The 25,135-nt window shown below is 44.7% G+C and overlaps 1 protein-coding gene across 2 annotated transcripts in view; it reads left to right on the top strand.

The window, feature by feature from the left end:
* Positions 1–10,329: 10,329 nt before the first annotated feature.
* The window catches only part of LOC138764116 (protein kinase C delta type-like), a 108,946-nt gene continuing 94,140 nt past the window's right edge, over positions 10,330–25,135 (top strand). Inside the window, exons 1-2 of one of the 2 annotated variants that reach the window (XM_069939519.1) lie at positions 10,330–10,582; positions 12,300–12,410. The gene's annotated coding sequence lies outside the window, so the exon portion shown is untranslated. The remainder of the gene's footprint in view (positions 10,583–12,299; positions 12,411–25,135) is intronic. The other variant, XM_069939518.1, reaches the window with a different exon arrangement.

Below are 25,135 nucleotides of genomic sequence, written 5' to 3'. Positions count from 1 at the left end.
AGAAAGCTTCCCCTGCCCGACTCAGGAGCTAGCGTTTTCTCCGTTGCACCTCTACCCACTGCGGACCTTTCAGATGGCAGAATACCGCCTTCAGCGCTGCCACCTGAACGTCCCTTCACAAACACCTGCAGCCGCTCTGGAGCTGCATTCTCCCGGTGATTCCACCTGAAAGCGGCTATAGACTCAAGATTCAGGGTAGTAGATTTAGGACTGAGATGAGGAGGAACTGTTTTTTCCAGAGAATCTATGGATTTCACTTCTCATTGAAGTGGTGGAGGCAACTTCAATAAATATATTTAAAAGAAGATTGGATAGATTTTTACATAGTTGGGGAATTAAGGGATATGGGAAAAATCATCATATCAGCTATGATCTCTTTGAGTGGCGGAGCAGGCTCAATGGCTTGGATGACCTACATCTGCTCCTAAAGAGAGATCCTCCAAGGGTTATTATCCACGGATTTTTCTCTCGTGCTCCCACAGCCTCTGCGGCCACACAGCAGTCCAAACCATCACCAACCTGAGCTCCAGGTTTGTTTCCTATTGGCCATAGATAAAGTGATTGAGAATTAGATTAGGCAAGGAGCTCTTTTTTGAACCGCCATGGACATGGTCGACTGAATGGGATTCCGTCTGCACTGTAAACATTCTATGATTCTTTCGAGATCACAGCTGATCTGAACTTGGCTTGAGCAGTGCTTTCCCACAACCCTTCACCCCACAAACTGAAAGTCTCTCACATCATCATTGATCATATGTTATGACTGATCATGTAGCTCCCTGGGGGACAAACATGCATTCACAACTTTCTGAGAAGGAATTCCTTCTGTTTCAATCTTGAGTGCCTGTAGAAGGAGCTACTGACCTGGATGGGCAATGCTGAAGAGTGGTGGGCTGGCAGAAGATGGGAGCAGGTGGGTTAATGGAAGAATAGACTGAAAACCCTCAAGTCCAATCGTGCTGAACAAATAAAGAAATGTAAACAAACTGACTGCAATACAGAGAGAAAAAAAAATCAACTCTGCTATTCTTCATAAATATATGAACAAGATGACCATGGAAAACTATCATTCAGTAAATTTAGAAATTATTATAGAGCCGCACAATTAAGGTATTTATCAAATTTTTACCAGACAAGGGGAAAATCAGACTGGATTAAGATAGAACTAGATAAAATAAGGGAGAAGGTACCGGAACATATACTTTATAAGTGGGATGAAAAGCTGGTGCAAAATAAAAACTCACCAGTACTGCATCATTTACTTAATACATGGAAGAAGATCCACTTAGAAAGGAAAAAAATGGATTATCAAATACCAAAATTATTATTGACGCAAAATCCGCTAATCCCTTTTACAATAGACAACCTTTCCTTTAGAGAATGGGAGAGAAAAGGAATCAAAAGAATAGAAAATTGTTTTTTGGGAAATAGTTTATTAACATTTGAACAGTTGAAGTACAAATATGGAATAACTCATGGTACAATGTTTGCATAACATCAATTGAAAGCTTATTTAAAGGATAAATTGGGAAACAGCTTGAGATTACCTGAAGGAAGCAGCTTTGAATACGTGATTATAGACATAATGATAATCAAAAGATTTATAACCAACATGTACATTAAACTTCAAGATAAGGAAAATGAAACAAACTACAAAGCTAAGCAGAAGTGGGAAAAGGATCTAAACATAAAGATAAAAAATGAAGGATGGGAAAAGTTATGTTCTGGAACTATGAAGAATACAATGAACACAAGGTTACGTATGATACAGTATAATTGGTTCTTCTTTTTCTTTGGCTTGGCTTTGCGGACGAAGATTTATGGAGGGGTAAAGTCCACGTCAGCTGCAGGCTCGTTTGTGGCTGACAAGTCCGATGTGGGACAGGCAGACACGGTTGCAGCGGTTGCAAGGGAAAATTGGTTGGTTGGGGTTGGGTGTTGGGTTTTTCCTCCTTTGTCTTTTGTCAGTGAGGTGGGCTCTGCAGTCTTCTTCAAAGGAGGTTGCTGCCCGCCGAAATGTGAGGCGCCAAGATGCATGGTTTGAGGCGATATCAGCCCACTGGCGATGGTCAATGTGGCAGGCACCAAGAGCTTTCTTTAGGCAGTCCTTGTACCTCTTCTTTGGTGCACCTCTGTCTCGGTGGCCAGTGGAGAGCTCGCCATATAACACGATCTTGGGAAGGCAATGGTCCTCCATTCTGGAGACGCGACCTACCCAGCGCAGTTTGATCTTCAGCAGCGTGGATTCGATGCTGTGGGCCTCTGCCATCTCGAGTACTTCGATGTTGGAGATGAAGTTGCTCCAATGAATGTTGAGGATGGAGCGGAGACAACGCTGGTGGAAGCGTTCTAGGAGCCATAGGTGATGCCGGTAAAGGACCCATGATTCGGAGCCGAACAGGAGTGTAGGTATGACAACGGCTATGTATACGCTAATCTTTGTGAGGTTTTTCAGTTGGTTGTTTTTCCAGACTCTTTTGTGTAGTCTTCCAAAGGCGCTATTTGCCTTGGCGAGTCTGTTGTCTATCTCGTTGTCGATCCTTGCATCCGATGAAATGGTGCAGCCGAGATAGGTAAACTGGTTGACCGCTTTGAGTTTTGTATGCCCGATGGAGATGTGGGGGGGGCTGGTAGTCATGGTGGGGAGCTGGCTGATGGAGGACCTCAGTTTACACAGGGTATATATCACTCCTCTTAAATTAAAAAAATGGGATTCAACATTATCAGATAGATGTTTTTGCTGTAAGAAGGAAATGGGAGCAACAGTTCATGCAAATTGGGCATGTACAAAAGTAAATACATTTTGGGAAGAATTAAATCAGATACTAAATAAAATTACAAAAAATAACATACCAAAAAAAAAAACAGATATTTCTTTTAAGTAACATAAGAAGTCGAGAATTAGGCCTCAAATTGGATAAAGTGCAAAAAAATTCATTATGATATCCTGAGCTGTAGCAAAAAATGTATAATGTCAACATAGGAACATAGGAAGTAGGAACAGGAGTAGGCCAAAAATGGCCCATCGAGCCTGCTCCGCCGTTCAATACGATCATGGCTGATCTAATTTATGACCTAACTCCACCTACCTGCCTTCTCCCCATATCCCCTAATTCCTCTATCATGTAAAATTTTATCTAACCAAATTTTAAATATGTTTAATGAGGCAACCTTAACCACTTCCCTGGTTAGAGAATTCCAAACATTCACTACTCTCTGGGAAAAACTATTTTTCCTCATCTCTGTCCTAAATCTACTCCCCCGAATATTGAGACTGTGTCCTCTCATTTTAGTTTCCCCGGCCAGCTCAAAAAACCTTCCTACATCTATCCTATCCATACCCTTCATAATCGTATATGTTTCTATAAGATCTCCTCTCATTCTTCTGAACTCGAGCGAATACAATCCTAGATGATTTAATCTTTCATCATAAGTCAACCCCTTCATCCTAGGGATCAACGTAGTAAACCTCCTCTGGACCTTCTCCAAAGCCAGTATATCCTTCCTCAAATATGGAGACCAGAACTGGTCTCACCAGTACCTTATACAGTTGCAACATTACCTCCCTACTCCTGAATTCAATTCCTCTAACGATGAAGGCCAACATTCCATTTGCCTTCTTAATAACCTGCTGCACCTGCAACCTGTCTTTTTGCGATTCAACTTGGAAAATGGAAGAGAGCATGAATATACATGAATGTACATGGAAATGAATAAATGTATTCCATTGGAAAAAATAACATAATTAAAAAAATAAAGTCACAATGTTTGAACAAATTTGGGAACCGTACATGGAACATATCAGAGAGAGCTTGCCTACGACCTCCAACCCATAAAATGAGAATGAAAATGATAAGAAGACAAAATGACTAGATTCAGTGTGTAATAAATAGATGATGCATTTTTCTTGTTTATTTTCCTTTGTGTGAAAATATTGTTTTATGGTTTTATTCTATTGTATGTGTTGAATATTTATGGGTTTTGGAGGGGGGTGGGTAGAGGGGAGGAAGGGAAAGGGGAAAAGAAGGGGGAGAAAAGACCACTGTGTAAATTTAATGAGAAACGTTTGTACATATTTTGGTTGATATGGTTCATAGTGTGAAAAATTTAAAAAAATATAAAAAGAAAGAAAACTATTGTTTGGTCTCTTGAGCCTGTTCCACCATATTACTAAAAACCTATTTTTTCTCTGCCTTAGTGACTGATCATCCACAGCCCTTCTGTTTGGAGAATTCTGAAAGTTCACCAGCTCTTTTTTTTTTCTTATCCCTGCCCTGAATGGAAAAATGGGTCATTTTCAGATTGGCAAGCAGTAGCTGATGATGTACCAAGGGAATCAATGCTGTGGGCTCCAATATTTATAATCCGTATGAATGATGATGCTGCTGAGTTCCGTAGCATCTTTTCTAATGCCACAAAAAGTGGGTAAGCAAGTGGTGAGGATGTAAAGAGTATGCAGAGATAGAAATAGGTTGTGAGTGGGCAAAAAATAAGCAAATAGAGGACAATTAGGTGAATATGAGGTTATCTTCCTCAGAAAGAACAAAAAACAAAAGATTGTTTAAATGAAATACAGAATGTGAAAACAAATAAAACTAAATATATTGGAATCTGAAACAAAAAGAGAAAAGAGGGATTCAAGAGAGGAGGGAGTTGAAAATCAGGAAACTACAGGTTAGGAAAATGCTGGAATTTATTATAATGCAAATAGTAAGTCTTCTTTGGATTGGCTTCGCGGACGAAGATTTATGGAGGGGGTAAAAAGTCCACGTCAGCTGCAGGCTCGTTTGTGGCTGACAAGTCCGATGCGGGACAGGCAGACACGATTGCAGCGGTTGCAAGGGAAAATTGGTTGGTTGGGGTTGGGTGTTGGGTTTTTCCTCCTTTGCCTTTTGTCAGTGAGGTGGGCTCTGCGGTCTTCTTCAAAGGAGGTTGCTGCCCGCCAAACTGTGAGGCGCCAAGATGCACGGTTTGAGGCGTTATCAGCCCACTGGCGGTGGTCAATGTGGCAGGCACCAAGAGATTTCTTTAGGCAGTCCTTGTACCTTTTCTTTGGTGCACCTCTGTCACGGTGGCCAGTGGAGAGCTCGCCATATAACACGATCTTGGGAAGGCGATGGTCCTCCATTCTGGAGACGTGACCCATCCAGCGCAGCTGGATCTTCAGCAGCGTGGACTCGATGCTGTCGACCTCTGCCATCTCGAGTACTTCGACGTTAGGGGTGTAAGCGCTCCAATGGATGTTGAGGATGGAGCGGAGACAACGCTGGTGGAAGCATTCTAGGAGCCGTAGGTGGTGCCGGTAGAGGACCCATGATTCGGAGCCGAACAGGAGTGTGGGTATGACAACGGCTCTGTATACGCTTATCTTTGTGAGGTTTTTCAGTTGGTTGTTTTTCCAGACTCTTTTGTGTAGTCTTCCAAAGGCGCTATTTGCCTTGGCGAGTCTGTTGTCTATCTCATTGTCGATCCTTGCATCTGATGAAATGGTGCAGCCGAGATAGGTAAACTGGTTGACCGTTTTGAGTTTTGTGTGCCCGATGGAGATGTGGGGGGGCTGGTAGTCAGAACAAAACAAAGGACTCTACATCACCTTTGTTGACCTCACCAAAGCCTTCGACACCGTGAGCAGGAAAGGGCTTTGGCAAATACTAGAGCGCATCGGATGTCCCCCAAAGTTCCTCAACATGATTATCCAACTGCACGAAAACCAACAAGGTCGGGTCAGATACAGCAATGAGCTCTCTGAACCCTTCTCCATTAACAATGGCGTGAAGCAAGGCTGTGTTCTCGCACCAACCCTCTTTTCAATCTTCTTCAGCATGATGCTGAACCAAGCCATGAAAGACCCCAACAATGAAGACGCTGTTTACATCCGGTACCGCACGGATGGCAGTCTCTTCAATCTGAGGCGCCTGCAAGCTCACACCAAGACACAAGAGAAACTTGTCCGTGAACTACTCTTTGCAGATGATGCCGCTTTAGTTGCCCATTCAGAGCCAGCTCTTCAGCGCTTGACGTCCTGCTTTGTGGAAACTGCCAAAATGTTTGGCCTGGAAGTCAGCCTGAAGAAAACTGAGGTCCTCCATCAAATAGTAAGTGATGCACTATCAATTACACAAAAAGGCTGGAGTTGCAGAACGAGAGGCTTTTATTACCATAAGACTAGACATATGCTCCTGTTATGGCCCGATTCCAGGACTCGTACTAAGGGAGGGACTTGGGCGTAACCACCTTTACTATCTGGAAGAGTTTCAGAGAAAAGGCGGGCCAACTATACATAGGGATGCAGAGCCAGTGACATATTAACAGCACCCCCTCTTTTAAAAGAAAAGTCCCGGGAGTTTTCAGCATCCATCACAAGTTCAGCCGGTCCAGTGGTCTTCTGACCCTTATGGACTGTCATGGTGCCGGGTTTGGTGCCCTTGTCAGTTCCCAGTCGGTTGGGGACATGTCGGCATTTGGTATTCCCGGGGGAAAGGTAAATGGTGCGGAAGTGTGTGGATGTAGCTCGGGTACCCGAATAGGGTAAAGATTTTTAACAGTGGCCGTGGTCATATCATAGGCAAGGGATGGCAAAGGAGAATCAGGAGTACTTGTCAACAACGTTGAGGAGATACAGGTTACGACTGGAGGAGGGCAAGGGCCCCTTGAAATCCATACTCAGGCACTCAAAGGGGTGAATGGCCTTGATCAACTGTGACTTGTCAGGCCTGTTGAAAGGTGATTTGTATTTGGCGCAAACCTGGCAGTTTCTAGTTAGGGTTTAGATGTCGTGAATGGAGTAGGGAGGTTTTTGACTTTGACGAAATGAAAAAGCCTGGTGACACCGGTGTGGCAGACCTTTGTGGAGTGATTGGAGCTGGTTGGACTGTAAGCTGGTGCATGTCCCCCAGGACAGGGCATCTGAAGGTTCTGAGTTTCCAAGGTCAGTATAGAATGTCATTTTTGATTTTACCCCGCAGTTTGTTGTGGAACACGAATGTGACTGCACATTGGTCAGTCAGCAGGGTAAATTGCTTATCAGCCAGGTAATGGTTCCAGTAGTACACTGCCTCAACGATTGTCTGGGCTTCCTTCTCATTGGAGGAGTGTTGGACTTCAGGGCCATGTAGGGTGCGAGAGAAGAACGCTATGGGTTTCCCCGCTTGATTAAGGGTGGCTGCTAGGGCAAAGTCGGAGGCATCGCTCTCCACCTAGAAAGGGGTTGATTTGTCCACAGCATGCATCATGGCCTTGGTGATGTCCCCTTTGATGCAGGCAAAGGCTTCCCGAGCTTCTGCTGAGAGTGGGAAAGAAGTGGCTTTGTCAGCGTAGTTGGGGACCCACTGGGCATAATAGAAAAAGAACCCCAGGAACCTCTTCAGGGCCTTGAGGCTGTGAGGGAGTGGGAGCTCCATCAGAGGGCACACACGGTCGGGGTCAGGGCCAATGACACCATGTTCCACGACGCAACCGAGAATGGTCAGGCATGATGTGCAGAACATACATTTCACTTCATTATATGTGAGGTTGAGCGCCTTGGCTGTCTGGAGAAATTTCTCCAGGTTTGCATTTTGATCCTGCTTGTCAAGGATGCAAATGGTCACATTGTCCAAGCATGGGAATGTGGCCTTGAGCATGTTCTGGTCCACCATCTGGTCCATTTCCCTCTGGAAAATGGAGACAATGTTGGTGACCCAGAAAGGGACCCTTAAAAAGTGGTAGAGGTGACCGTCTGCCTCGAATGTGTTATACTGGTGGTTCACTACATCCTAACTAATGCTAACTACATCTTAACTAAGGCTATCTACATTGTCATCCAAGTCATTAATATAGATGCTTATGGCACACCCCTGGTCACAGGCCTCCAATCTGGGTAGGGCACCCTCCATTGCCACCCTCTCTCTCTCCTGTCATCAAGCCAACTGGCCAGCTCACCTTGGATCCCATGTGATTTGACCTTCCAGATAAGTCTACCATGTGGGACCTTGTCAAAGGCCTTGTTAAAATCCATCTCAACCAGCCATTCTCAACAGAGTCCATCCGGCCCCCCAGGTCCACAGCATATTTGGGGGGGGGGGTCAACAGACTAACATGATAAAACATTTTTTATGTAGTCGGTAGGAGAGAAGTACCAACTAAAATGTGCCTGCTTCACAAGGTCTTTGAGCAGAGTCCAAAGGAGGCCATAGTCGTAGGAAACCTACAGGACGAAGAAAGATCAATGAGATGAGTGGTGTTACTCATCTTGCCTCAACATTAGCAAAACCAAGGAGCTGATTGTGGACTTCAGGAGGAAGCCAGGAGAACATGAACCAGTCCTCGTCGAGGGCTCAGTAGTGGAGAGGGTTAAGAACTTTAAATTCCTGGGTATTAACATCTCTGAAGATCTGTCCTGGGGCCTCCATGTCAATACAATCATGAAGAAGGCTCGCCAGCGGTTATACTTCGTGAGGAGTTTGAGATTTAGTATGTTACCATTCTTCATTTCATCAGGATCATCTACAAAAGGCAGTGACTTAAGAAAGCAGCCTCTATCCTCAAAGACCCCAACCACCCAGACCATGCCTTCTTCATGCTGCTGCCACCAGGAAGAGCCTGAAGAGGATTTCCCAGCAGCACAAGGACAGTTTCCCCTCTGCCATCAGATTTCTGAATGAACAATGAACCACTGATGCTACCTCACTTTCTCTTATTTTCTCATCTATTTATTTTTAAAATGTAATTTATATCAATATTTTCACTGTGATACTGCTGCAAAACAACGTTTTGTGACATGTTCATGATAAATTCTGATTCTGATAATGTCTACTGCTCTGCCTTCATTAATCTCCTTGGTCATTGTTCAGAAATTTTTTTTAGAGGTGAGTAAGAACAGGAGGTAAGAACCAGCTGTTTGGCCCTCTCCCCTGGCCTGTCAGTCACCACTTCACTGAGTGCTTTGTTCGTGCTGCTCAATGGAGTACAGTGTTGGTAAGTATGAGGTTATCCATTTTGGAAGGAAAAATGGAAGATTAGATTATTATTTAAAAGGAAAGAAATTACAGAAAGACTTTGGAGTGCTTGTGCATGAATTGCAAAAGATTGGTTTGCAGGTGCAGCAGGCAGTCAAGAAGGCAAATGGAATGTTGGCCATCATTGTTAAAGGGATTGAATCTAGGAGCAGGGAGGTTATGCTGCAATTGTACAAGGTACCAGTGAAGCCGCATCTGGAGTACTGCATGCAGTTCTGGTCTCCATACTTGAGGTAGGATGTACTGGCTTTGGAGGCGGTACAGAGGAGGTTCGCCAGGTTGATTTCAGAGATGAGGGGATTAGTCTATAAGGAGAGATTGAGTCATCTGGGGATGCAATCCCTCGAATTTAGAAGAATGAAAGGGGATCTGATAGAAATGTCAAAAATTATGAAAGACAGAATAAGGCATAAGACTGAGGTAGGTAAGTTGTTCCCATTGGTGGGGGTGACTAGAACTAGGGGGCATAGCCACAAGATTCAGGGTAATAGATTTAGGACAGAGATGAGGACTGCTTTTCCCAGAGGATGGTGAATCTATGGAATTCGCTGCCCATTGAAGCAGTGGAGCCTATGTCAGTAATTACATTTAAGACAAGCTTGGATAGATTTTTACATAGTAGGGGAATTAAGGGATACGGGAAAAGGCAGGTAGGTGGAGATGAGCCAATCATCGGATCAGCCATGATCTCCTTAAACGGTGGAGCAGGCCTGATGGGCCGGATGGCCGGCTCCTGCTCCTATTTCTCCTAGCAATATTTGCATAATAATGCTGGTGCAAAACAATAAATTTTATGTCATGTTTCAAGACAATAAATTCTGAAACCGACGTTTCGGGCTAGAGCCTTTTATCAAGATAACTTTGATTAACATACCTTGATAATACTTTGCTACAGAGAGGACACCGTTTGACCTGCTGAGTTTCTCCAGGTGTTTACTGCACCCACTGGTGCCTTCAGGCTTACGTGTTTCCCTACTTTACAATCAATTCTGATTCGGATGACGGGCTGACAGACAATGTCAACTGCTCTGCCTGAATCATTCTTCTTGGACATTTTTTTTGCTTTGATTTTATTCTAAGAGCTCAGAAGGAACAGGAGGTGGAGCCGGCCGTTCGGCCCTAACCCCCGGTCTATCAGTGTTTGACCTCAGCACAGCTTCTCTGAGTCCTTTGCCCATGCAGCTCTGAACCTCCTTCCACCCTCCTTGGCCAAGAGTGCTGAACTTTCACGCTGCGAGGTGAACGTCTTCTTGTGTCTCCAATGTAGGTCGCTTCTGGTGAGGCTGGCTGCAGGCAAGGCGATGGGGGCTGTGACGAGTGAAGTTTCAGTGCTGGGCTGTACCTGAGCACGTCACTACCCTGGCAACTTCCTGAAAGTCTGAAGAAGGCGGCGACCGGGGACAGAGGCAGGGAGACAGCCCAGGGAAAGGAGAGAGAGAAGACTGCCCTGGGAGAACGAGAAGGAAGAGGAAAGATTCCTGCACAGGTAGCGTGGGATACAGATCCCCCCCCCCCCCCCGAGGAGGGGGAGAAAGGAGAGCCGGAGCTGGCACTCGGAAAGCGGCCGCACTCTGCAGCGACTTGAGGTGAGTGTTTAGTGACTCCTCGGGACCTTTGCCACGGAGACTGGCCACAGCTGAGAGCCGTGGTGCCCTGAACCTACAGTCACACACAGTGGCATTCCCCAAACTCACCTTGCCCACCCATTCCCCCGCGCTCACCTTCTCCCACCGACCTGTCCCTCTCACTTCCCCGAAGTCATTATTCCATCTTCCCCCTCTCCCCAACCCCCCCCCCCTCCAAATAAAATTGCTGGGAGCGTCAGCGCAAAAAGTGCAGTGAATTCTTTGGGCCCTGATACACGAGACATTAAACTAAGGCCTCTCGAACTCTCTAATGTGATCGCAGCACAGTTTGTAAGACAGGGCTGCTTCCCGGGATAGTATCATGCCTTCTGTCCACACCACAAACTTTCACTTCTCGATAATGACAGTTACCTTTGTGGGATCTTGCTATGTGTAATTGCTGCTGGGTTTCTTCAAAGCGAACTATTATTATTGGTTGGAGAGAGCATGGGGAAGTGCTGACAGAATCACATCTCCAGCACCCGCACAGGAACGGATGTCCAAATTTCTCCTTGTAAGTTAATGCTGACCTGAATTTAGAATCTCTACAAGCCCGCAGGAAACAGTTTTCCATTTCACCAAATCCTTCATAGTTTAAGAAAGGTGCACAAGATCTGCTTGAATTTTCCGACAGCTCTTTGCCCTGTCCCCCATTCCCCTCCTTGCACTTAGTCTGGTACATTTACATTAAATTCTTCTCCCTACAATGAAAACTCCCTGGACTTGCATACCTGCTCTGTGGTCCAATCTAGATATCTCAATTTTGTTTTTAAAGATAGCTTTATTGTGCTGGTGAGTTGTATATTTGGATCATTGTGTCTCTGTTTGTTTATTTGTTGAAGTTCTGTCCAGTATTTTATTACCTAATTCTTCCTCCAAGATGTATGGCCTGGTATTCTCGATGACATTTGTCATATTTCATCTTCCCATCCCATTTCCTGGCTGACATGTCTGTCCATGGTATTCATGCTCTGCCAGACTGAAATAGGAGGAACAGCACTTCATCTGGGCACTTCATCTGGGCACCCTCCCACTGGGAGGGTTTCTGTTAAACAGCACTCCCCACACACCCCCATTTTCGAACCTCCTAGTTCTTCTAGTTCTCTCTTTTCCCTCTGCCTCCTTTCACAGAGACAAAATCAATTCTCACCCTTCCTCTTATCATATCCAGTTATCATATTTAGCCTGTGGGTCTGGACACCTCCCCTGCCATTCTTCCACCTTTCTGCCCCAGTCTTTATTCAGACACCTGCCTGCTTTTGGCTTGTGCAGTAAACCCCCTGGTATCCAGAATATAGGCAACCGGCAGACTCAAGGAACTGGCAAAAAAAAATTGAGGAAAATAAAATTTAAAAATTAAAATGATTAAGAATGAAATAATAGGTAAAAATACATGTTTAAAATTGCAAAAGTAAATGGTGAAGATAGGAGCAGATATTCAACCAGCAGAGCGCCTTAGTCGTGCTTTGTTCATAGCAGCAGTTTGAATAAAGTTGTGTGAAACAGCAAGTGTCGCCCAGGATGAAGAGCTGGTTGATCCCACTTGCTGTTGGGGTAACTCTTAAAGTGTCTCCTTATCCCTGCTTAGTAGAATTCACCCTGATCTGAGGCTTCATCTGTAAACTTGGGGGAGGATATGTGTAATTATCTATAATGTTATTGTTTGTCTTTCGGGCAGTTCCGTGAAGAGGGAGGAGCCTGCAGATGCAGATATTTTTAAAGAATGTGACTGAAAATAAAGTAAAATACTTTGAAGTTCATATATTTATGCAAGTGAAGTTTGGACTGTGTAAGTACAGTGTAGTAATTTTGTCTTTTAAACTGTTTATTCTTAATACAGGTGTATTAGTTAGGCATTGTAAGAGTAAGTCTCAAGCAACCGGAAAAAAACACTTATCTGGCATCAACCAATCCCCATAGTGCCAGATATTAGAGATTTTACTGTATCTTACAGAAGGGCTCAGGCCCAAAACGTTGGTAATATATCTTTATCTCCTTTGAATGCTGCGAGACTTGCTGAGTTCCTCCAGACATTACTGTATGTTTTTCCTATATCGTTTGTCTCTGCCCATTCTGTTCAGTGGATAGCCAGGCAATCACCAACAATGGTGCACAGATTGTTCCCTCCTTTTGTCGTCTAGGATTTTTCAGTACTTCCCTCCCCTGCCCCAATTATCATTCGTACTCTTCCCCTCTCAGGAGCATATCAAATCATAACTTTTGCTGTCTGACCTACTGAGTTCCTCCACTAATTCTTTGTTTGCTCAAGATTCCAGCATCTGCAGTCTTTACATCTGTCTGTTGTGTTGTAAAAACACAGAAATGCTGGTGGATTCAGCTGGTTTTGCAGTGTCCATATGAGGTAAAGATATTTACCTGATGTTTCGGTCTGAGCCCTTCTTCAAGGTGTAACCAAATAACAGGCAGGCATCTGAATAAAGACTGGGAGAGAAAGCAAACCCCCCCCCCCCACCCCCATCTTCGTCCCCCTGTCTCCTTTCCTCTAGTTCTCTCTCTCTCTCTTTCTCTCTCTCTTTCTCTCTCTCTCTCTCTTCCATTTTCCCTCTCCTTTCACATAGCCCAAATCATTCTTTCCTCTTATCATATCCAATTAACACCTTTTGTTGTCTCTTCCCCTCTCATTCTTCAGTCTTTATTCAGATGCCTTCCTGTTTTTTGCTTATATCTGAAAAAGGGCTCAGGCCCAAAACTTTACTTCCTATGGATGCTGCGAGACCTGCTGAGTTCCTCCAGCATTTCTGTGTGTTTTACTGCAATCACAGCATCTGCAGACTTTTGTGTTTCACTCTGGTGTTGTACCTGTTTAAGAACTCTCACAACCACCTCATTTCTCCTTGACCCTGCCACTATCTCTCAGTTGATGTCCCATTTTGGAATTTTGACTTTAAGTCATAGTTGAATGTAAGCAGTCCACCTCCTTGGAATGTTTTACAATGTTATTGTCATCTTTTTTCCCCATTGCCTTCATCCACCTGTCCCTTCTGAAACCATTGATTAGTTAAAACACAATGCTAGAGAAACTCAGCGGGTCAAACAGTGTCCTTCATATAGCAAAGATAAAAATACATAACGGGCGTTATCAAGGTATGGAAAAATGTTGGCAGGCATCGGAATGAAAAGGTAAGGGGGGAGGTGAGAGGAGCATGGCAGCAAAGGCAGGAGGTAATAGGTGGAGAAGGGAGGGAGGGCACAGCAGCAAGCAGGGGGAGGAGAGATGACTAAATGAATAGGAAGGGAAGGAGGTAGAGAGCTGAGGAAAAGAAGACAGGGAGAATGGGAGGTAGGGGAGAGCTTGTTTGCAGAAACCGGAAAAGTCAATATTAATGTCATCCAGCTGGACAGTGCCCAAATGGAAATCAGGTGTTGTTCCTGCAATTTACGGGTGGTCTTGGTGGGATAGTACATGAGGCCATGGACAGACGTGATTATGGAAATGGGATGCAGAACTGAAATGGTTGACCACTGGAAGGTCCCTGTCATTGGTACGGACAGAGCAAAGGTGCTCAGCGAAGCCATCTCCTATTCTGTGTTTTCAAGGTGAGGGTGATGCGTCGCTGGGCACACTCCAGCCGAATGGCATGAACATCAACTTTTCTGTCTGATGCTAACCTACTCTCCCTTCCCTTCCCCCTGTCAGTTCCCCATCCCCATCCCTCTTCCCCTTGCTTGCTGCTGTGCCCTCCCTCCCTTCTCCACCTTTACCTCCTGCCTTCAGGGCCATGCTCCTCCCCCTCGCCTCCTTCCTTACATTTTTGTTCAGATGCCTGCGGCATTTTTCGATACCTTAATGAAGGGCTCAAGGCCGAAACGTTGGTTATGTACTTTTTTCTTTGCGATATGATGGACACTGTTTGACCTACTGAGTCTCTCCAGCATTGTGTTTTTACTTCAACCACGGTACCTGCAGACTTTCATGTTTTACCATTGATTTGTATTTAATATGCAGGGAGCAGTTTGAGGTGTACTTCAAAGCAACCTCCTCATTTGTAGCCATGAGCTTGTCATTTCCTTATTTCTCAATAGTGTAAATTGTCATTGCATTGATTTGAAGAATTCAATCTTCACTGACGATGGCACTGCATTTCCCCTCCTCTTTTCTCTATTTGTGCTTGAAAATTCTACTCTTGACATTATTAAATCCTTGCCCTTTTCTCATAACTTTCAATGTCCTTCACATTACCCCAGAGTCCCAACTACTTCACTGTTTCTGTTTTGTGGACTTTGAACATTCATAATTTTTTGGGGGGTGTGTGGTGTGGAATTGATAGGCTTCTGCCAGGAACCTTTCTCTCGCATCATTCCCTGGAATCTTTTTCCCTTTTATTCTGAGAATGTTTCTGAATCAGAATCGGGTTTATTGTCATAAATGTGTCATGAAATGTGTTGTTTGGCTGCAGGAGTATTGTGCATTACATGTGCAAAATTGCTATAAATTACAGTTCCATAAATGCAAGATTTAAAAATAGTTAAAAAGAGGGGAAAAAAAAGTAAGGTAGTGCTTGCAGTTCATTGTCTGTTAAGAAATCTGATGCCGGAGGGGAAGAAGTTCTATTTGTAACGTTGAGTGTGTGTCTTTAGGCTCCTGTACCTTCTTCCTGAGGTATGAGTAAGAAGAGGGCATGGCCTGGATGGAGAGGGTCCTTGATGATAGAGGCTGCTTTCTTGTGGCACCTCCTTTTAAAGATGTCCTTAATGGAGTGAAGACGAATGCCCATGATGGTGCTGACCAAGTTCACCTTTCTCTGTAGCCCCTTATTTTCCAATTTCAGCTTGTTTCCAACAATTGTAGTTCTGTTCCATCACTGCAATTAATCCTCCTGATATTGGAGAGACTTACCTTCCCATCACGATCTCCAAAAATATTAATCCTTCCACGTGTTCATACATTGATCGCATTAAATGACTTGGTCCATTGTACTGGTCTTGGCAAAGGAAACAATTCATTATTGCTGCCCTGTTTATCAGAACTTTCAAAGGTCCTAAATTGCCTTTGCAAATTGGCTACATGTGTTGAAAACCTAACTTGTTAGTCAAATTGATGACAAGGTTTTGTACTCTGAAGTCTATGAGTTTTTTTTTGCATTTATCTTTGAGATATTCTCTTTGTTTAATCAAATTTTAATAGACGATGATCCTGCGGCTGCATATCTCTTTGAATGAATTGACAATGTTTCGAATGAGTGTGAAGTCAGTGGCTGCATCAACTCTCCTTTGCCTGTGGTTGCCCTGAGAAAGTTGACGATCTGCACAATTTTAAAAGTGGAATGCAGGAATGGGAAAAGCTGGGTAGTGTATGCACCATCTTTCAAACTGACACAACTGTTGCAATGCTGTTTATAGAAAGAAGCACAATCTGTTAGAAGAACTGAATACAAAAATCAGAGAATTTGCTGAATGTTTGTAGAACAGTGTTAAGTCCAGCAGAGGGGCTCACCATGAGCTCTGAGAAGGGCCTAGACCTCCGCATCCAACTATGGTTTCTGTTAGCCCTGGATATGAAGCATTTGATCTCGGTGACATCCTCAATGCACTTGCTGATGTAGCCAGTCAGCTTGAGCTTGTGTACTCCTCTATGCTTACATGACCATTGTAGGTGGTCGGCTCCCTGAAACAGCTTCAGTCCGTGGTCTCAAAGCAGTCTTGCAGTGCTGCTCTGGCCTCCTTCCCCAACCCCCCCCCCCCACCCCCCACCTCACCCGCCACATCCTGATCTCCCTATGAACTGATCTAGTTTGCTGCTTTGTCCATGGTCTGTACACCGGGGTTAACAGGACAGATATGTGATCTGAGTAATCAAGGAGGGGGAGAAGTGCAGCCTTGTATGCACCAGGGACATTGGCATACACCTGATCCAGGGAGTTCTCTCCTCTGGTGGCGAAGTTCACATACTTTTGAAACCATGGTAAGACCATTTTCAGGTTGGCATGATTGAAGTCACCAGCATCAATCATGGCACCATCAAGGTGGGAAGTTTGAGCTATGCAAATGGCACCCTAAAGCTCCAATATGGCTTTAACCTTGTTAGCCGAAGGCAGAACGTAGACAGTGGCAATTAGCGTGGCCAAAAATTACCTGGGCAGGTAGAAAGGTCTGCATTTCACCAGCAGGTACTCTATCTCTGTTCAGCAGAAGGTCTTCACAACAGATTTGTGAACACGCCAGTTCTCATTGATGTAAATGCACCAGCTCTCGATGTAAATGCACAGTCCCCCTCCTCCAGAAGCAGCAGTGTCTCTGTCTGCCTTGAAGGAGATAAGCCCATCCAGCTGAATTGCCGAGTCTAGTATGGTCCTGGAGCCACATTTCTGTAATCACCAGAGGATAGCAGCCCTGCAGTTCCCTCTGGTTCAGATGCAGCCTCAGGTAATCCATTTTCTTCTCCAACAATCATGCATTTGAATGCAAGATTATTGGGAGCGTGCGTCTGAAAGGGTTAACTTTCATGATGCTGGCTTGTTTTCCACGCTTCTGCCTTCTCCAGCAGTGCTTCCAATGAACTCCCATGCCTCCCTCCCATATCCCACAATCCCTTCTGCTGTTTGTGGGAGTCTGTGTTTCCTGCCTCAGTAGATTTAAACTACACAGAATCTTAGTGATCCAATCCGCTAATCTGAAAGTCCAATTCGCATTTTGTGTTTTGATGAGAGTTTCCTGATTGTCGATACACCATAGTGGGTTGGGGATCAATAACTCTCCAATAAGATTGAAAGGGTCCAAGAATATTTATTAGGTGTTGCCAGAACTTCAGGAACTGAGTTTCAGAGAAAAGTTGGAACAGGTTAGGTTACGACTTTATTTCCTGGACCATAGAAAAGTGAGGGGAGATGATAGAGGTGTACAAAATTCTGAAGGATATAAAAAGATTAAATGCAAATAGGCCTTTTCCACTGAGGTTGGGTGAGATACAAACCAGAAGCCATGGGCTAATGTGAAAGGGGAAAAGTTTAGGGAGAACATTAGTTCAAAAATGTACTGGGGGTGAAAGTTAATGGGGTGTAAATTGGGTGGCATGGACTCGTGGGCTGAAATGACCTGTTACTGTGCTGCATGTCTAAATTAAATTTAAATTAGGGTGAACTTCTTCACATGGAGAATTTGGAATGAGCTGTCATCTGAAAAGGCAAATGCAGGCTCATTTTTAACATTTGGACAGGCACATGGTTGGGAGGGGTATGGAGTGGGTGCATAGTTTGGCACAGTCTAGAAGGACTGAAGGACCTGTTTTTCTGTGCTATAATGTTCTGATTCTGAATACATCTTGCTGTGGTTAGCACGGAACTGGTAACTTGAATAGATATATCTCTCTTGAGCTCTAGAGGAACATTGGATTGGATGCCAACAGAACAGAACACTGCATGTCAGAAACATTTAATGTGGTAGATAATATGCTTTCCTTCATTAGCCAAGGTATAGAATATGAAAGCAAGTAAATAATGCTGTAAGAGTGGACAACACTAATTAGGCAAAGGTTGGCTACTACCTAATTGTAAATTGGTAATTAATTAATTACCAGCAGCCAATGAAAGGAAGGTAAAGTCAACCAGAGCTGCCAATTTGTGAGTGTTGGAGTGGGGAGCTAGGACTTTACTATTTTAGCTCAAGAGTATGAAAAGAGGCTGAGTAAGAGTGCTGATGTCAGAACCTCCAGGAATAAAATCTTCAATATGAAGGCATGGCTACGTTTTTTGGGTACAGCTGTGCTGAAAGGAAGTATTGAGGCCTTGTTGTGGGAGGCCATGGGGTCTTTCTTTCTTTACTGCACAGAGCGAGTGACGGGAATGACAATATGTGGGAAAACAGGACGCTGTGTCGTTAATAATTTAATCTGTGAGAAGTTTAACTGGAAGCAGCTCCTTATAAGACTGTGTTAAGGAGCTGGATGAACTCCATACCTCAGTATTGGTCAACAAGCTCCAAAACCTGGGCACCTGCACCTCCCTCTGCAATGGGATCCTTGTCTTCCTTATAGGAAAACCACAGTACGAATTGGAAACAACATCTGCTCTTCCTCACTGACAACAACACAGTCACACCTCAAGGATGTGGGCTTAACCATGAAACCAAAGAATATTGCAGCACAGAAAACAGACCCTTCAGCTCTTCTAGCCTATGCTGAACTATTATTCTGTATAGTGTCACTGCCCTGCACCCAATCCATAGCTCTCCATATCCCTCCCATCCATGTACCTGTCCAAATTTTACTTAAATTTGAAAATTGAGCCTGCATTCAACATATCAGCTGGGAATTCATTCCACATTCCCGCTACTCTCTGTGTGATGTTCCACATAAACATTTCCCTTTTTACCCTTAACCTGTGACCTTTGGTTTGTATCTCACCTACCCTCAGTGGAAAAAGTCTACCTACATTTACTCTGTCTATACTCCTCATAATTTTAAATACCTCTATCAAATCTCCCCTCATTCTTCTATGCACCAGCGAATAAAGTCCTAACCTGTTTAACCTGTTTAACTTTTCCCTGTAACACAGTTCTTGAAGTCCTGGCAACACCCTAGTAAATCTTCTCTGTACTCTTTCAATCTTATTGATAGCTTTCCTGTAATTAGATGGCCAAAACTGCACACAATACTCCAAATTTGGCCTCACCAATGTCTTATACAACTTTACAAAAACATCCCAACTCCTACATTCAATACTTTGACTTATGAGGGCCAATATGCCAAAAGCTCTATTTATGACCCTATCTACCTGTGATGCCACTTTCAGAGAATTGTGTATCTGTATTCCCAGGATCCTCTGTTCTACTGCACTCCTCAGTGCCCTTCCACTTACAGTGTATGTCCTTCCAAAATCCAATACCTTGCAATTATTTGTATTAAATTCCATCGGCCATTTTTCAGCTAATTTTTCCAGCAGGTCCAGATTCCTCTGCAGGCTTTGAAAGCCTTCCTTGCTGTCCAAAATGCCTCTAATCATTGTGTCATTTGCCAACTTCCTGATCCAATTTTCCACATTATCGTCTAGATCATTGATGTAGATGACTAACAACAATAGACCCAACATCCATCCGTTCCTGAGGCACAGCACTAGTCAGACGTAATCATCCACTACCACTCTCTTGCTTCTCCCATAAAGTCATTGTTGAATCTAATTTACTAGCTCACCTTGGAACACGAGTGACTGAACCTTCCTGACTAACCTCCCCATGCGGGACCTTGTCAAAGTCCACATAGACAAATAGCCTGGCGGGGAGGTTTACCAGAGCTGTTGTGGAGGTTTTAAACTAGCTAGGTAGGGGGGTTGGGAACCAGAATATTAGGTCAGATGATGGAGCAGTTGGTGGAAAAATGGAAAAATGTAAATGTAGTCAGTTGAATGGGTTGAAATGTTTGTACTTTAATGACAGAAGTATTAAGAATAAGGATGATGAACTGAGAGCATGGTTGAGTATGTGGAATTAGGATGTTGTGACCAGGACATTTGAATGATGCAAGGACAGGATTGGCTCATGCAAGTTGTGGGATTCAAGTTCAAATTTATTAATCAGCCGATATTACCAGAACAACCCAATGAATCATCGTTCTCTGGTCTTCGATGCTGAACACTGCAAGCACACATGCAGACATAACACACAAATAGTCAAACAATACATATACTCAATGCATATGTATATATGTTAAATTAAATATTCTTAATCGATAGTAGAATCTTGGAGAGTTGTTTTGGCAGTTCCTTTGGTCATTCAGCATTCTCACTGCCTGTGGGAAGAAGCTATTCCTCAGCCTAGTGGTTCTGGCTCTGATACTCCTGGATTTCTTTACTGACAGGTGTAGTTGGAAGATGCTGTATGCAGGATGGCAGGGATCCTCCCTGATTTTTGCGAGCCTACATTAACTATCAATCCTATATTTGTGCAAATATGGGAGCCATACATGAAACACAATAGAGAAAACCTACCGGGGACATTTACCACCTAAATTAACGAAAGGAGAAGGAAATGAAAAGAATTGACTCAGTGGAATTTCTTGTTTATTTTTATTGAATGACAACATTGTTTGATTGGTTTAATGTATCCTAGATTTTGTACTTTAAATGGATGGGGGAGGAGATAGGGAGGGTGGGATGGGAGGAGGGGGGGGGAGAAAATGACACTGTATATATCTGAAAAGGTTTATGGTGTGAAAAATAAAATTTTTTTTAAAAAAAACCTATCAATCCTGGTAAATTACATTGACAGAGGGGAGGGAGACACCAGTGATCTTCTACCATTTTTATGGTCCTGTGGATTGACCTCCAATCTGTTGTTTTCCAGCAACTGGCCGGGACGCTCTCAATAGAGTTTCTGTAGAAAGCTGACATAATCATGGCCAGTAGCCTTGCTTGCTTCAGTTTTCTCAGGAAGTGCAGTAGCTGTTGCACCTTCCTGACAAGTAAGGAGATGTTGTTTGCCCCCGATAGTTCACTAGTTCTGAACCCCAATGAACTTGGGGCTCTCCACTCTCTCCGTTACCAAATTATTGATGTGTGGTGGAAGGTGGCTGTCCCTGGTCCTCCTCAAGTTTATAATTATCTCCTCTCTCTTATCCATGTTGAGACTTAGGTTCTTATTCTCACACCATTTCACAAGATATTCCACCTTTTCTCTATAGTGCAGCTCATCATTGTTGCTGATATGGCCAACTACTGTGTGTCATCTGCAAACATGATAACCATGTTGGAGCTGGATCTGACAATGCAGTCATGGGTCAGTAGTGTGAACAAGAGAGGGCTGAGCACACAGCCTTGAGGTGCACCAGTGCACAGCAGGATGGTGCTTAATGTTATGCTGACAACCCTGTTTCAAAAGAGTTATGGAAGTAGTTATATAAGTGGGGGGGGGGGGGTGGGGAGGGGGGAGGGAGTAAAGTGGCTTTGCTAATCAGGGATAGAAAAATAGCTGCAGAAAAGGAGGACTTTGTGGAGGGATTATCTCCTGAGTCAATGTAGGTGGAAGTCAGTAACAGGAAGGGAGTGATCACTCTATTGGGAGTAGTCTATTGGCCCCCAAATGGACCTTGGGAGACAGAGAAACAGACCAGCAATCAGATTGTGGAAATGTGCAAAAATAACAGGGTTGTCTTTATGGGACACTTCAACTTCCCAGATATTGACTGCCACCTCCTGATTGCTAAAGGTTCAGATTGGGCAGAATTTGTCAGGTGTGTCCAAGAAGGATTCCTGACTCAGTATGTAGATCAGCCGACTATAGGAGAGACTGTACTGGATATAGTACTGGGCCTGGTCAGATGTGTGAGTATTTTGGTGAAAATGACCACAACCCCGACCTTTAGCACAGTTATGGAGAAGGATACAAATGGACAAAATGGGAATGGTGGAAATTTGAGAGAATAAGTTGGGAACAGACGTTCTCTGAGAAAAACACAACAGAAGTATGGACGATGTTTAGGAGTGACATGTGTGGGGTGTGATAGTACGGATTCTATCACCAATGTGTATATGTATATATTGTGGTATAGGATGGTGGTGACTGGCTGAGAGCGTAGCCACGCCTACTGGCAGGTCTTAAAGGGCTGCTCCTAGTCAGACCCAGATCATTCTGGACTGGTCGACCTCCATGTGATACGCTCCAGTCTTCTAGTTAATAAAAGCCTTGGATCAACAAGCCTTTGATTCTTTCGACATGCACTACAATTTTATTAACTAGAAAGTTTTCAAGGGATGGAGCGAATGCTGCGACCGGAACACCTCAACATCGACCCACAGTCGGCTACAGCTTTGAATGACTTTAAGCACTGGGTGAGGTGTTTTGAAGCTTACCTACAACTCTCTGATCCTGCCGTATTGATGTCTATGTTGTCCCTGAGAGTCTATGAGAGCATCCAGGATGCAGCCACTTATGCCGCAGCCATGAAGGTGTTGAAAGGACTCTATGTGCGACCGGTAAACAGGATCTACGCCCGGTACAAACTAGCGACCAGGAGGCAACTGCCCAGTGAGTTCTGTAGAGCTTATAGCCAAGCACTAAGGGTACTGGGCAGAGCCTGTGCCTGCTCAGACAGAACTGCTGCTGACACCACCAACGATCTCATTCGAGATGCTTACGTGGCCAGCGACAGCCCACAACACCAGCCCCCGCACCCCCATCACCCCACTTGTAGCCTCTCCACCCTCCGGGTCGCTCCTCCAGCACACTTCGCAAACCTCACCCCTGGCTGGAAACCAGTGGCCACCAAAAGCCAGCAGTATAGTTACGAAGACAAGAAATTCATCACAAACGAGGTGCTTAGACTACTGGACGAGGGCATTATCAAACCCAGCACGTCCCTGGAGGGCCCAGGTGGTGGTGGTTAAAAACGGGGAGAAGCCACGGATGGTGGTTGACTACAGCCAGACAGTCAACCGCTTCACGTTTCTGGATGTGTACGCCCTCCCACGGATCACGGATGTGGTGAATCAAATCGCCCAATACCGTGTGTTCTCCACCATTGACTTACATTTGGCCTATCACCAGCTCCCGATCTGCCAAGAAAACCGATTTTTCATGGCCTTCGAAGCGAACGGGCGGCTGTATCAATTCCTCAGGGTACCCTTTGGGGTCACGAATGTGTCACAGTTTTCCAGCGGGAAATGGACCGGATGGTAGACCAGAACGGGCTAATGGCTACTTTCCTGTATCTGGAAAATGTCACCATCTGTGGCCATGACACGCAGGACCATGATGCCAACCTCGAGAAATTTTTTCATACTGCAATTCAACTGAACTTAACCTGCAATTTCGACAAGTGTGTCTTCCGGACCACTCGGCTCACAATTCTAGGTTGTGTGGTGGAGAATGGGTTGGTAATGCCAGACCCTGACCGCATGCATCCCCTCATGGAATTGCACCCCCCCGCAAACCCAAAAGGCACTCAGATGCTGCCTGGGTTTCTTTCCATACTATGCCCAATGGGCTCCACACTATGCTGACAAGGCACGGCCACTTATCAAGACCACCTCTTTCCCCCTGTCAACTGAAGCTAAAGTGGCCTTCGACCGCATCAAATCGGACATCGCTGTTGCAACGCTGCACACCATCGACAAGTCGATTCCATTCCAAGTAGAGAGCGATGCATCCGATTTTGCATTGGCGGACACTTTGAACTAGGCTGGCCGGCTGGTAGCCTTCTTCTCCAGGACCCTCCAGGGCCCTGAGAGTCGACACTACTCTGTCGAGAAGAAGGCCCAGACCATAGTCGAAGCAGTACATCGTTGGAGACACTACCTCACTGGCAGGTGCTTTACACTGCTGACTGACCAACGTGCAGTCTCGTTCATGTTTAGCAATACCCAGCGAGGTAAGATCAAGAACGACAAGATCACTAGGTGGAGAATCGAACTCTCCACCTTCAATTATGACATACTGTAGCAGCCTGGTAAACTTAATGACCAACCAGATGCGTTCTCCATGGGTACTTGTGCCAACATACAACTGGACAGGCTGCAGAGACTGCACGAGGAGCTCTGTCATCCAGGGGTCACTAGGTTTGCGCACTTTGTTAAGGCTCGCAACCTGCCCTTCACGGTCAAGGAGATTCGCTCCATCACCCGAGCCTGCCGGGTGTGCACTGAGTGCAAGCCCCACTTCTTCACCCACGTCATCAAAGCCATCCGACCCTTTGAATATCTAAGCGTGGACTTCAAGGGCCCCCTACCGTCAACCAACCGTAACACCTACATTCTTACTGTGACCGATGAGTTTTCTTGCTTCCCGTTTGTTGTGTCCTGCTTGGACATGACCACCTCCTCAGTCATAGAGGCCCTGCACAGCATCTTCGCCATCTTCGGGTACCCCAATTACATGCACGGTGGCTGGTGGTCCTCGTTTATGAGCACTGAGCTGTGGCTGTACCTTCTGGAGCATGGTATTGCTTCGAGCAGGACCACCAGCTATAACCCACGCGGTAATGGGCAGGTCGAAAGAGAGAATGCCACCATCTGGAAAGAGGTTACGCTTGCCCTCTGGTCCAAAGGCCTCCCCACCACTCGCTGGCAGGACGTTCTCACTAGCGCCCTACACTCCATCCGCTCCCTCCTATTCGATTTCCCAACGCCTCAAATGTCTCAGGTACTTACTGCGGTCAAAAGTAGTATGCATGTAATAGTCGACCCCTAAATTTTACTCTAAAAATTGGTCCATAAAATTTGACTATTACACAAGTATATACAGTAGAAATGTGGAGGATGTTTGGAATCACTTGCACAGGCTTCTGAATAGATTTGTCCCACGGAGACAGAGAAAGGATGGTAACATAAAGGTTGACAAGAGAGTTGGAACAGTTAGTCAAGAAGAAGAAGGAATCATACATAAAATTTAGGAAGCAAAAATCAGACAGGACTCTTGAGAATTATAGGGTAGCATAGAAGGAGGGTAGGGACTTAGGAGAACTAGAAGGGAGTGTCTTAGCCAGTTGGATTAAGGAAAAACCCAAGGTGTTCTACATGTGTGTGAAGAATAGGAGGATGTCAAAGAGTGTGGGTAGAACTGCTCAGGGCT

This window comes from Narcine bancroftii, chromosome 5 (assembly GCF_036971445.1).
Source record: "Narcine bancroftii isolate sNarBan1 chromosome 5, sNarBan1.hap1, whole genome shotgun sequence".
In the NCBI taxonomy this organism is placed as follows: domain Eukaryota; kingdom Metazoa; phylum Chordata; class Chondrichthyes; order Torpediniformes; family Narcinidae; genus Narcine; species Narcine bancroftii.
Note: the sequence above shows the minus strand (reverse complement) of the source record. Positions and strands in the feature narration are given on the sequence as shown.